This window comes from Ascaphus truei, unplaced genomic scaffold, assembly GCF_040206685.1.
Source record: "Ascaphus truei isolate aAscTru1 unplaced genomic scaffold, aAscTru1.hap1 HAP1_SCAFFOLD_2847, whole genome shotgun sequence".
Taxonomy (NCBI): Eukaryota; Metazoa; Chordata; class Amphibia; order Anura; family Ascaphidae; genus Ascaphus; species Ascaphus truei.
The window spans coordinates 16,280-30,705 of NW_027455802.1; the positions used below are offsets into that span (position 1 = coordinate 16,280).

A 14,426-nucleotide genomic window follows, 5' to 3' on the forward strand; every position below is an offset into this window, starting at 1 on the left:
ACAAATGTGCCCTTTATTTTCTTCTCTGTAGTCTAAACTATTGTTACTATGCAGCATAGTGAGCAAAATAAAGGCGCACATGGAATAAATACATATTATTAAATAGCTTTATCTTCCTGCATTTTGGGATCAGATCTAAATGACTCAGTGCTCGTTAGAGCTGAAGCTTTTATATGCAGATACAATGCATATCTGCATAGTATCTGCATATGGTAGTCTCGGAAACTGCAAGAGAGTCTTTATACTTCCCACCTAATTACCAGATTAACTCCCACAATGCATAGCGCTGAATCAGTTTCTGAATTTGGTTAGCCTTAACTGTAATGAGGGTTTCTTGTGAGGTGGTGGTTACTAACCCAATACAATCATAGGTTACTAACCCAATATAATCATAGTTATTATCTAAAAATTCAAATTAGTTCTGTTTTATATTATATTAATGGTGCTTCTCGGTCTTTTGGCTAAGATCAAGGCGATATGAGTGCACGTGGGGGGAATTGCGGCCGTTTGGAGCGGCGCCAGCGGCTATCGCCGCCGCAGCTGCATATGTCTGCGGCCGTGTGGGGGGAGCGGCGCCGCCGCATCTGATTTTTGGAGTGGTTGGTTCATGTCAGTGTTGGGGTCGGGCTGAGCCAGAACACAGCCCGGCCTCAACTGCCAGCACTGACATCACATCCGTTTCATTTCTGTCTCCACCATCCATTTTTACCCCAGTTCGAATGAGGCGCCACTAAAGAAGTTTCACTTCAAAAATAAGTAACACCCTTTTTTTTGCAGAGGATGGTTTCTATACTCGACCACATGTTAAGAGCAGACTGTATGCAAGTCCCTTATACTTGTTTTGTTTTTGGTTTTTAATAGACAATATATATTATTTTACGAAATACTTATAAATATACATATATGAAAAGTTGGGAAATAATGTGGCATATTTGTGGTTCTGTTGTCTAAAATTATAATTTTTTTGGTAAATAACAGATTATATTCAAGTTTTCTTATGTATTGAGAAGATAGCCAGGCATCAGTATATTCCTCCTGATTCGTATATATCACTTTCATCTATTTAAATATAATAATCTCACATTTTCTAGGAGATAATTGATGCATAATTCAAAGATAGAAAGATTTATTTTCATTCCTTTTACATTAGCTTTCTTTTCCTCGTTTTGAAATATCTGAGCATTCACTCGTATGTTGTTGGTAGTAAAGCAGAAAAAGGGATTGTACAAGTGACATTATAACTAGAAATATCAGAATAAACTAACAAATTTCCAGGTTTAATATAATGTTATGTTTAAAAAAAAATGCTGTTTCTGCCCGGTCTCGAACCGGGGACCTTTCGCGTGTGAGGCGAACGTGATAACCACTACACTACAGAAACTAAGCTGAGAGTCAGTCTCCAATCATTACAGAAGTTTGTGTCTATGTCCTTTGTCTTGTGAAGGAAAGACTACATTTCCCAGCAGCCATTGCAAGTTTCGCACATGCTCAGTCTTCACAGGTAAAATATAAAACCTCAGTGTGGCTGCAGAACTGTTTGTTTCACTCCCCCTCCCTCTGTAATTATTAGTGGGTGACTGTGTCCGGGACCAGGAGTGCAGCACTGTGGGGTCTGCAGATGAATCAGGGACATCACAGCACTGACCCCTTATGTCAGAAGATCAGCAACTTTATACCTTCCACAAAAATATACATAAGCAATATCTAACCCTATATATATGTATCTCTCCCAATGTGTCAATTAAATGGGTTCAACATGTTCCTTCCCCCTAATCACAACATACTCTGCATCTAGATACATTGGACTCATTGATTGGAGGTTTGGTTGAAGCGCCACCCAGAGACGTCTGTGTTATGTGTAATGTATTAGTTTCAGTCAGTATATCTGCACCTGGCATTGGATACTTTGTACAAATCCTAACACATCCCTATTTCTATTATACACTGTTATCTCCCTCATCTCATTTAACATTTTATAAAAAAATCTGTGAGTAATAATTTCCATGTCACGCCCCATATAAAGTACATGTTGATATATTCATTGTATTTGGTATTTATTAACAACGGATATTGTTGGAGAAACGTGGTCAGAAGAATAATGATTTTAATACCTCTTTATGTAGCTGTAACTTAAGAATTAAATGATTTGTTTTTCAATCTTTAACACAGCAGTAAAAGTACAAGCTCGTTAATAACTTCACATCATTTCATTAACTAACATTTCAATCATCAGTATAAAACATAACTAATCACTAGCAATTTTCTTTTTATTTTTAGATAGTAACTAAGAATGTATTGGGTTAGTAACCATCCCCTCACAAGAAACTCTCATTACAGTTAAGGCTAAACAAATGCAGAAACTGATTCAGCACTGTGCATTGTGGGAGTTAATATGGTAATTAGGTGGGAACTATAAAGACTCTCTTGCAGTTCCCCAGACTATCACTTCCATTGTATCTGCATGTAAAAGCTTCAGCTCTAACAAGCAGTCAGTCATTTAGATCGGATCCCACAATGCAGGAAGATAAAGCTATTTAACAATATGTACTTATTCCAGGTGCTCCTTTATTTTGCTCACTATGCTGTATAGTAACAATAGTTTAGAGAGAAGTAAATAAAGGGCACAGTTGCAAAAATACAAAGAGTAAATATATTATTTCGTTTATTCTGTCTTTAAATGTAACCATGTATTTAGATATTGACAAAAATTCCCCAGATCACCCAAAATTAAACAAATTCCGTATTGACACACAATAATTTGCTGTTTTTTTTAAATTAAATATCTGCTGCAGTTGTATTTGCTCCATATTAACTGCAATGATGATTATTTGCAGAAATTAAGATAGATAAGGATTAAGGTAATCTATGTAGCAAGATCTTTGAAATCTCACACTGATATGTTTAGTAAACAATCACAGCAATAAACAATCACACCTCAGACTAACCTCATTGACTATGATTGTACCAGTACTCAAAATTTAAATTAAACAATTATAGCTACAAGCACATCACAAGCAGCCCTCATTACAGTTGGGGATAGAAAATGAAGACACTGATTCAGCACTATGCATTGTGGGAGTTAATATGGTAATTACACTGTGAACTAAAAAGACTCCATTCCTGTTCCAGACAATCGCTTGTAGTGTATCTGCTCAAACAAGCAGTTAGTCATTTAGATCAGATCCCACATTGCAGGAAGATAAAGCTATTTAACAAATATGTACTTGTTCCAGGTGCTCCTTTATTTTGCTCACTATGCTGAATAGTAACAATAGTTTAGGGAGTAAATAGATTATTTTCGTTTATTCAGTCTTTAAATGTAACCTCGTATCTAGATATTGACAAAAAAATCCCCAGACTTTCCAAAGTTAAACAAAATTCATATTGGCACATAATAATTTGCTGTTTTCTATTAAATATCTGCTGCAGATGTTTTTGCTCCATATTTCTATTATACATCGTTATCTCCCCAACGCTTTTAAGATTTTCTAAAGGCCATTTTATGCCCCATATAAAGTACATAAATATGATATAGTGATTGGATTTAGTATTTATTAACAACTGATGTTGCTGGAGAAACGTATTAATACTTCATTATTGTGTTAGCAATTGACTGATTTAAATACTATTATTATATACATAAAAGTAAAAATTCAATAGTGAATATTAATTTTCCAATATGTAATTAACTAATATTTCATGCATTACTAAAGCATTATATCACAGAGCAGCAAATCAGTAGCATTTTTATATAATTTACTATCTATGTTTAGACAGAAAGATCAGTCTTTTCCTTGCGGCATACTACATAAGGGCATTTTATTATCTTGTTAGTGATACTTTGCATCATAGGGGTAGGTTTTCATCTTGCCTAGTTCCATTCTAGCTTTCCATAGTTTCCTAAAGAATGGCATTATCTATATTTAGACACAAAGATCAGTCTCTCATGAGACTGTCAAAAATTGCTAATGCTGACTATATTGCAAGTCATCACAGCGGGGTATTGGGAAAAGTTTTCAACTAGCAATAATCACGCCTCGGATTAACCTCATTGGCTATGATACTGCCACTGCGCAAAGTTAACTTTCTACTGGTTTAGTAACCACCAGCCCACAAGAAGCCCTCCTTACACTGGTGGCTAAACAAATGCAGACACTCATTCAGCGCTGTGCATTGTGGGAAGTAATATGGTAATTTAAGTGCAAACTATAAAGACTCTCTTGCAGTTCTCCAGACTACCACTTGCATTGTATCTGCATGTAAAAGCTTCAGCTCTAACAATCAGTCAGTCATTTAGAACCGATCACACATTGCAGGAAAAATAAAGCTATTTAACAATATGTACTTATTCCAGTTGCTCATTTGTTTTGCTCACTATGCTGCATAGTAACAATAGTTTAGAGAGAAGTAAATAAAGGGCACATTTGTAAAAATACAAAGGGGGATAAATACATTATTTGTTTATTCTGTCTTTAAATGTTGCCTTGTATTTAGATATTGACAAAAAAATCCCCAGATCTTCCAAAATTAAACAAAAGCATTATTGACACATAATAATTTGCTTTTTTCTACTAAATATCTGCTGCAGTTGTATTTGCTCCATATTTGCTGCAATAATTATTTGCAGAAATTGAGATATACAAGGTAATCTATCTAGAAAGAGATCTGTATATAGTTAGGTAGAGGATTATCTTTCCCACAGAAATCTCACACTGTTGTGCTTTGCTGAAAGTAAATATGTTTTATTAAACAAATACAGCAATAAGTCAGTATAACTTTCTAACAGTACCACTTTTCTGATTCACTTTTAATGGTGTTTGTGTTGGAAATAGAAGTATCATTTATGTTTGGCACTAATAAAATTCACTTTGTTATTATTCTTTGTTAATTTTACTGTAATATTATCTGGAAATGGTTGTGCACGTATGTACCTTAGTATTAGTTTTTTCCCATCATGTCAGTTCTCTGTGTGTATCTATATACTGGGAATGATTTGTAATTGCAATTAGTAACTGATCTCTTTTGTATTTTGAAAGATTACATTTTATGTTTATAAATAAGAGATCAGTGAATATATCTGAATTAACCAGCGAGAGTTAAATACGCTAGTGTTTTCCTTAGTGCACTTTGTCTTATTTTAAGTTTATGTCCGTTGCTTTACCCTGTCTTTTAGTTTGTAAGTGTGCTGTCTTCTTTTTCAGTGATCATAAAAGCTCCTTTATTATTTTTTTCCGTTAAAAATCCCCTTTAAAAATAATTAAATTGGTCAAAAATATACATTAAGGGACACAAAGAAAATAGACTTCAGGTTTCAATAAATTAAAAATGTGCACTTCACTAAAATCCCACAAGATGGCACTGCTGGTTTACAAATGGTTCTGGGTCTGGTTAAGTGGAAATAGCCGAGTTTATTGGACACAATATTGTTCATATGTTAAAAATGAAAATAGATAAAATGTGATGGTTATGAATATGAATGTATACATCCTAAGATTTCAACTACGAAAATGTTATTTTCGGAAATAAGACACCCACATAGTTGAAAAAAGCAGTTATTGTAAAAATAATATACATTTAATTAATTGCATTTTGGTGTGTGTGATGTTAAACGTGTATAGATATAAATATATATAAAACTAGAATGGCAAATATATATTATATATATATATATATTTGGCATTCTAGTATAAATATATATATTTTTCCGAAGCTCCAATGATTTATTAAATGATGCTTCTCTCAAATTAAGACATATGTGGAACCAGAAGCAGATACAAGTGAAGATGCTCATTCTCTGCCATGTGACTTGAAACACTAAATGATCTAGTACTTATCTTTGCAACATAACATGCAACATTCTAAGAATTCTGTTTCATATTCTAAATCAAAGAATCACCTGTTTGTATTCTGTCTGGTTTCTAATAGACCATATACAGTGTACATAATTTTACAAAAACGTGTTTCAAAAATAAATTATATATATACATAATTTGGCAAATTTTGTGGGATTTTTGCAGTTCTGTTTAATAAAAAGATCAAACTAAGTAACACAATTTTATTTTGCAGAAGATGGTTTTGATCCATTGACCACATGTTAATAGCAGACTGTGTGCAAGTCCCTTATACTTGTTTTGTTTGGTGTTTGTAATAGACAATATACATAATTGTACAATGAAAAAACATTATATCAATATACATATATGAAAAGTTTGGCAAATAAAGTGGCATATTCGTAGTTCTGTGGTCAAAATGATAAAAAGAAAAAAGGTAAATAACAGATTATATTCAAGTTTTCTTTTGTGTTGAGAAGATAGCCAGACAGCAGTATATTCCTCCTGATTCATATGTATCACTTTAATCTATTTAAATATAATAATCTCACATTTTCTAGGAGATAATTGATGCATAATTGAAAGATAAAGATTTATTTTCATTCTTTATACATTAGCTTTCTTTTCCTCGTTTTGAAATATCTGAGCATTCACTCGTATGTTAATGGTAGTAACGCAGCAAAAGGGATTGTGCAATTGACATTATAACTAGAAATATCAGAACAAACTAACAATTTTATATAATTTTACTTTAAAACAAAATAACTGTTTCTGCCCGGTCTCGAACCGGGGACCTTTCGCGTGTTAGGCGAACGTGATAACCACTACACTACAGAAACTCAGTTACACTGCATCTCAATTGGGAAACCTGATGTGCAGTCCTCACACTCACACACTACAGGGTATTTCCAAGCATAAGATGCTTGGTTCACACATGCTCACAGACAGTTAAAAGAAAGACTACATTTCCCAGCAGGCATTGCAGCTTCGCGCATGCTCAGTCTTCACAGGTAAAATGTAAAACCCCAGTGTGGCTGCAGAACTGTTTGTTTCCCTCCCCCTCCCTCTGTAATTATTAGTGGGTGACTGTGTCCGGGACCAGGAGTGCAGCACTGTGGGGTCTGCAGATGGATCAGGGACATCACAGCACTGACCCCTTATGCCAGAAGATCAGCAACTTTATACCTTCCACAAAAAGATACATAAGCAATATCTAACCCAATATATATGTATCTCTTCCAATGTGTCAATTAAAGGGTTTCAACATGTTCCTTCCCCCTAATCACAACATACTCTGCATCTAGATACATTGGACCTGTTGATTGGAGGTTTGGTTGAAGCTCCACCTGGAGACGTCTGTTTTATGTGTAATGTATTATTTCCCGTCAGTATGTCTGCACATGGCATTGGATACTTTGTACAAATCCTAACACATCCCTATTTCTATTATACATTGTTATCTCCCTGAGCTCATTAAATATGTTATATGAAGTTCTGTGAGTAATAATTTCCATGTCACGCCCCATATAAAGTACATGTTAATATATTCATTGTATTTGCTATTTATTAACAATTGATATTGCTGGAGAAATGTGGTCAGAAGAATAATGATATTAATACCTCGTTATTGTGGCTGTAAATGAATATTTTAATAGTTTGTTATTTAAACATTAACAGAGAATTAAAAGTACAAGCTTGTTAATAATTTCAGAACATTTCACTAATTAACATTGAAATCATTAGTGTAAACCATTATCACACAGAACATCTAATAAGTAAGATTTACAGACAATGGCATAATCTATATTTAAACACAGAGATCAGTCTCTCGTGAGACTGTCAAAAATTGCTAATGCTGACTATATTGCAAGTCATCACAGCGGGGTATTGGGAAAAGTTTTCAACTAGCAATAATCACGCCTCGGATAAACCTCATTGGCTATGATACTGCCACTGCGCAAAGCTAACTTTCTACTGGTTTAGTAACCACCAGCTCACAAGAAGCCCTCATTACACTGGTGGCTAAACAAATGCAGAAACTGATTCAGCGCTGTGCATTGTGGGAGTTAATATGGTAATTTTAAAGTGTGAATTGTAAAGACTCTCTTGCAGTTTGCAAAACTACCACTTGCATTGTAACTGCATGTAAAGGCTAACAAGCAGTCAGTCATTAAGAACCAATTACAGTGTACACCATGCAGGAAGATAAAATTCTTTAACAATATGTACTTATTCCAGGTGCTCCTTTATTTTGCTCACTATGCTGCATAGTAACAATAGTTTAGAGAGAAGTAAATAAAGGGCACATTTGTAGAAATATAAAGGGGGATAAATACATTATTTTCATTTTTTCTGTTTTTAAATGTATTTTTATTTATTAATGTATTTATAAAATACTGAAGATTTCTGTAGCTTCCCTAATTAGTTACTTCAGGTTACATATGACTGAATGTGGTACACACTTTCTCTGATCTTTTCTGAATATTTGTCCCATCATGTCAGTCCTCTGTGTGTATCTATCTTCTGGGAATAATTTGTAATTGCAATTGGTAACTGGTCTCTTTTGTATTTTGACAGATTACATTTTATGTTTATAAATAAGAGATCAGTGAATATATCTAAATTAACCAGCGAGAGTTAAATACGCTAATGTTTACTTTAGTGCACTTTGTCTTATTTTAAGTTTATGTTCGTTGTTTTACCCTGTCTTTTAGTTTGTAAGTGTGCTGTCTTCTTTTCAGTGATCATAAATGCTCTTTTCTTATTTATTGTTAGTTAAAAATCCCTTTTAAAAATAATGAAATTGGTCAAAAATATTCAGTAAGGGACATAAAGAAGAAAGACTCCAGGTTTAAATGAATTAAAAATGTGCACTTCACTAAAATACCAGAAGATGGCACTGCTGGTTTACAAATGGTTTTGGGTCTGATAAGCAATAAACAGATAATCACACCAGAGATTAACATCAATGACTATGACACCACTAGTACACAAAACAGAAACTATAGCATGATAACTACAAGCACCTCACAAGAAGCCCTCACTGCAGTTGGGGATATAAAATGCAGACACTGACTCAGTGTCATGACATGCTGCATACTTTGTGACCTGATTTCCTGTGAAACACAATTCCCACCCTTGAGAGGAGTCCTTGTGCTATGTGCACTCCTCTAGACCATCACATGAGGCGACAGCCCTTGAAAAATCAAATTTTGCCGGCTACCAGTTTTCACGACGTCGCTCCATCGCTCTGTCGCGCTTACTATAAGTGCAAGTGGTGGCGGCGGCGGCGGCGGCAATGCATTTGTTTTTGGGCGACTTTGCGTCGCCGTCACTCTAAGCGCATATATACCTCTATATATATATATATATATATATATATATATATATATTATTTTACCAAATACTTATAAATATACATATATGAAAAGTTGGCAAATAATGTGGCATATTTGTGGTTCTGTTGTCTAAAATTATTTAAAAAATAGGTCAATAACAGATTATATTCAAGATTTCTTGTGTTGAGAAGATAGCCAGACTCAGCAATATATTCCTCCTGCATAGTATGTATTAGTTTAATCTATTTATTTATAACTAGCTTTTGTACCTGGCTTCGCCTGGAGAATGTATCTTCCCCCGCTGCCGCCACATCCGCCTCCCCCCATTGGTACATCTACCCCCACTGTCGGCACATCTCCCCGCCTCCCCCTCTCCCTCCCCCCACGCTACCGGCACATCTCCCCGCTCTCCCTACCCCCAGCTGCCGGCACATCTCCCCGCCCCCTCCCCTGTTCCCCTTGCTGCTGGCACATCTCCCCGCCCTCCCCCTGACCCCCTTCCCCGCTGCTGGCACATCTCCAAGCGCTGCTTTAGGCTGCGGCCACACTGCCACTGAGCTCGGTCATGCTTTAGAGCGGTGACGTCACCAGCTCTCCAAGCATGAGCGATCGGCTGTCCTGCAAATTTTTTAGAGCAGGAGAGGGGGGCATGGTTATTAGGGGAGGGGGCTGTCTTTGTGTCTGTGTGTGTGTGTCTGTGTGTGTGTGTGTCTGTCTGTGTGTCTGTCTGTGTGTGTCTCTTTGTGTGTGTCTCTTTGTGTTTCCATTTTCCCTCTACAAGCTTCCCTCCCCTCTCCCCCCATTGCTCTCTCTCTCCGACCATTGCTCTCTCTCTCTCCCCCCCCCCATTGCTCTCTCCCGCCCACCCCTCTCGCCCGGCCTCCCATTCCCCCTCTCTCTCTCCCTTCTCCTCTCTCCTTTCTCTCCCTTACCCTCTCTCTTTCTATCCCCCTTATCTCTTTTCTTCCCTCTCCAACTCCGTGTCCCCCCTCCCACTCTGTGTCCCCCCTCCCACTCCATTTCCCCCTCACTCTGTTCCCCCCCTTACTCCGTTTTCTCTCCCCACTCACTCCGTTTTCCCCCCACTCACTCCATGTTCTCCCCCCTCACTCCATGTTCTCCCCCACTCACTCACTCCATTTCCCCCCCACTCACCTTGTTTTCTTCCCGCTCCGTTTTCTCCCCCACTCCATTTTCCACCCCCACTTACTTTGTTTTCTCCCCCCCCACTCACTCTGATTTCTCCCCCCACTTCATTCCCCCCCCACTCCATTTTCTCCCCACTCACTCCGTTTTCTCCCCCCCCAATCACTCTGTTTTCTCCCCCCCCCACTCCATTTTCTCCCCCCCACTCCATTTTCTCCCCATTCACTCAGTTTTCTCCCCCTACTCACTCCATTTTATCCCCCCTCACTCCGTGTTCTCCCCCACTCACTCACTCCATTTCCCCCCCACTCACTCTGTTTTCTCCCCCCCACTCCGTTTTCTCCCCCCACTCCGTTTTCCACCCCCCACTCACTCTGTTTTCTCCCCCCCACACTCCGTTTTCTCCCCCCACTCCATTTTCTCCCCACTCACTCCGTTTTCTCCCCCCACTCACTTAGTTTTCTCCCCCCACTCTGTTTTCTCCCCCCCCACTCACTCCATTTTCTCCTCCTCCTACTCACTCCGTTTTCTCCCCCCCATTACACCATTTCCCCCCTCACTCACTCCATTTTCTCCCCCCCTCACTCACTCCGTTTCTTCCCCCCACTCACTCACTCAGTTTTCTTTCCCCTACTCACTCCGTTTTCTTCCCCCCCCCACTCTGTTTTCTCCCCCCTCACTCACTCCGTTTTCTTCCCCCCCACTTACTCACTCCATTTCCCCCCCCACTCACTCCGTTTTCTCCACCCCACTCACTCCGTTTTCTCCGACCCCACTCACTCCATTTTATAGAGCAATAAGAGGATAGTTGAAATAATTAGTAGAGAGCCCAGACCATCCACATCTTCATTTACCCCCTTGGGTGATAGTGTGTCCAATTTATGAATCCAGAAGGTCTCTTGAGCTGAAAGGGTTTTAACCCTAACACTTCCCCTACGATTACACGGTACGTGTTGAATTCCCTTAAAAGTTAATAATGAGGGATCCTTACTATGATGTAACAAGAAATGGCGCGATACACTATGTTTATCGAAACCATTCTTGATGATTCTACTAATTATTTCAACTATCCTCTTATTGGTCAATTTTTGCTCTCTGTTTATACTATGATAGTAATTATATAGTCATGATGATTGACATGCATGTTAATAATTGTTTCTTTTATTTCAGATTTTCTGTGTTTTATGTATAATTAAATGGATTGTGTATATCTGTTAAATGTGATTATTTTCCAGCTGACGACTGCCGCTCTGCTAACCCGATTGGCTGTTTGTGGCTAATTAGCCGACCAATGCGGGAGGCATGTAAGGTACTTAATGTCTCTGGGAATTAATGTTTTAATATTCCCTGATGAAGTAGCGTTAGTGCTACGAAACGCGTAGGAATGCTGCTTTTAAACCTTACAATTGCTTTTTTTAGTCTACCTCAAGTTATCTCGTAACACTGTGCCTGTGTGTCATAACGCCGGTAACCCTGCCCCTGTGACGTATCACAGAGGAATGACCGCTTTCAGCGGAGATACTGCTGGTTTGCTGAGCACACTCGTTACACTGTGTTTGTGTGTCTTAATGCCGGCAAATCTGCCCCTGTGACGTGTCACGGAGGAGTGAGTGCTCTCAGAGGAGATAATGCCGGTTTGCAGAGCACACTCGTTACACTGTGCTTGTGTGTCTTAATGCCGGCAACTCTGCCCCTGTGACGTGTCACGGAGGAGTGAGTGCTCTCAGAGGAGATATTGCCGGTTTGCAGAGCACACTCGTTACACTGTGCCTGTGTGTCTTAATGCCGGCAACTCTGCCCCTGTGACGTGTCACGGAGGAGTGAGTGCTCTCAGAGGAGATATTGCCGGTTTGCAGAGCACACTCGTTACACTGTGCCTGTGTGTCTTAATGCCGGCAACTCTGCCCCTGTGACGTGTCACGGAGGAGTGAGTGCTCTCAGAGGAGATATTGCCGGTTTGCAGAGCACACTCGTTACACTGTGCCTGTGTGTCTTAATGCCGGCAACTCTGCCCCTGTGACGTGTCACGGAGGAGTGAGTGCTCTCAGAGGAGATATTGCCGGTTTGCAGAGCACACCCAAAGTGTTGCGTTTGGAGTTCTATCCTGTGTCTAAACCTTACTCTGTCGCCGTATGTGCGGAGAATGTGCACAATTCTGCCTGCAAATTACAGACGTTACATCATCCTGTCAGTGGTGCGTTTGATGCACTTGAGCTCTCTATCCGGGACTGTAATACCATCTGATGTGGGGAGATTTCCTTGATGAAACTCCAGGATGGATTAACTGCACCCCCTGTGGGAGAAGCCACCATCTTCGAAGAGCTGGGACGGAGTACTGATACCATCAGGGGCCACTTACCGGAGGGATCTGTTCCTGATTGCAGCTTCGGGTTCTGTTGACTGGTAACTTGAGTGTTTAACACACTCCATGCTCCTGTTTCTACTTTTTAATGTACGCAGAATACTTACCCTTTTTTTATTGTAATTACATTTGATGTACTTCACTATTTGCGTTTTTGCGCTGCTTTTTGTTTCTTAAACCGAATGACCCTTTTTCAAGAGAATATATAAGTATTTTACTGTGTATTTTTTGTCATATTGGATGTAGCATTGGGCTTCTCTGTTGCTTGTTGTATACATTTCCCACACTCATAAGCTCTCCTTTTTGTCACTTATACACATATATATTTTGTGGGGTCTCAGTGGTTCCTAAAAAGAGCTTGCTGGGGTTCTGTGTGTTTGTTAACTTATTTTCAGCTGTCTCAGCTGTTGGAGGTTATTGGACCCTTCTTCCCAGGTTTTAAGCCCACCCCTCCTCACTTCCCAAGTCAGCAGGTCCCTTTCCTTGTACTGGATATATAGTTAGGTCCGGAAATAATTGGACACTGATACAAGTTTTGTTATTTCAGCTGTTAACAAAAATAAATTCAAGTTAGTTAAATAATGAATAGGGGCTTAAAGTGCAGTCTATCAGCTTTAATTTGAGGGTATTCACATCCAAATTGGAGAAAGGGTTTAGGAATTACATCTCTTTAATATGTAGCCCCCTCTTTTTCAAGGGACCAAAAGTAATTGGACAATTGACTCAAACAAAAGCTGTTTCATTGACAGGTGTGGGCTATTCCTTCGTTATTTCATCATCAATTAAGCAGGTACAAGGTCTGGTGTTGATTCCAGGTGTGGCATTCGCATTTGGAAGCTGTTGCTATGAACCCACAACATGCGGTCAAAGGAGCTCTCAATGCAAGTGAAACAGGGCATTTTTAGACTGCAAAAAAAAGAAAATCCGTCAGAGAGATAGCAGGAACATTAGGAGTGGCCAAATACACAGTTTAGTACATTCTGAGAAAAAAAGAACGCACTGGTGAGCTCTGCAACACAAAAAAGCCTGGACATCCACGGAAGACAACAGTGGTGGATGATCGTAAGATCCTTTCCATGGTAAAGAAAAACCCCTTCACAACATCCAGCCAAGTGAAGAACACTCTCCAGGAGTTAGGCATAGCATTATCCAACTCTACCATAAAGAGAAGACTTCACGAGAGCAAATACAAAGGGTTCACCACAAGGTGCAAACCATTCATAAGCCTCAAGAATAGAAAGGCCAGATTAGACTTTGCCAAACAATAGCTAACAAAGCCAGTCCAGTTCTGGAACAGCATTCTTTGGACAGATGAAACTAAGATCAACCGTACCAGAATGATGGGAAGAAAAAAGTATAGAAATGGCTTGGAACGGCTCATGATCCGAAACATACCACATCATCTGTTAAACACAGTGGAGGCAGTGTGATGGCATGGGCATGCATGGCTTCCAATGGCACTGGGTCACTAGTGTTTATTGATGATGTGACAGAAGACAGAAGCAGTCAGATGAATTCTGAAGTTTATAGGGATATATTGTCTGCTCAGATTCAGCCAAATTCAGCGAAGTTGATTGGACAATGACCCAAAACATACTGCGAAAGCAACCCAGGAGTTTTTTAAGGCAAAGAAGTGGAATATTCTGCAATGGCCAAGTCAATCACCTGATCTCAACCCGATCGAGCATGCATTTCACTTACTGAAGACAAAACTTAAGGCAGAAAGACCCACGAACAAACAACAACTGA

The 14,426-nt window shown here is 38.9% G+C and overlaps 4 non-coding genes across 4 annotated transcripts; all 4 read right to left on the bottom strand.

Moving 5' to 3' along the window:
- Nucleotides 1-1,308: 1,308 nt before the first annotated feature.
- TRNAV-CAC (transfer RNA valine (anticodon CAC)) lies at nucleotides 1,309-1,381 on the bottom strand. The gene has a single exon. It is a non-coding gene; the product is annotated as a tRNA-Val (tRNA).
- A 2,559-nt stretch (nucleotides 1,382-3,940) lies between these two features.
- Nucleotides 3,941-4,081, bottom strand: LOC142482986 (U4 spliceosomal RNA). The gene has a single exon (XR_012797170.1). It is a non-coding gene; the product is annotated as a U4 spliceosomal RNA (small nuclear RNA).
- A 2,516-nt stretch (nucleotides 4,082-6,597) lies between these two features.
- Nucleotides 6,598-6,670, bottom strand: TRNAV-AAC (transfer RNA valine (anticodon AAC)). The gene has a single exon. It is a non-coding gene; the product is annotated as a tRNA-Val (tRNA).
- A 985-nt stretch (nucleotides 6,671-7,655) lies between these two features.
- Nucleotides 7,656-7,796, bottom strand: LOC142482985 (U4 spliceosomal RNA). Its single transcript, XR_012797169.1, has one exon. It is a non-coding gene; the product is annotated as a U4 spliceosomal RNA (small nuclear RNA).
- Nucleotides 7,797-14,426: the final 6,630 nt, after the last annotated feature.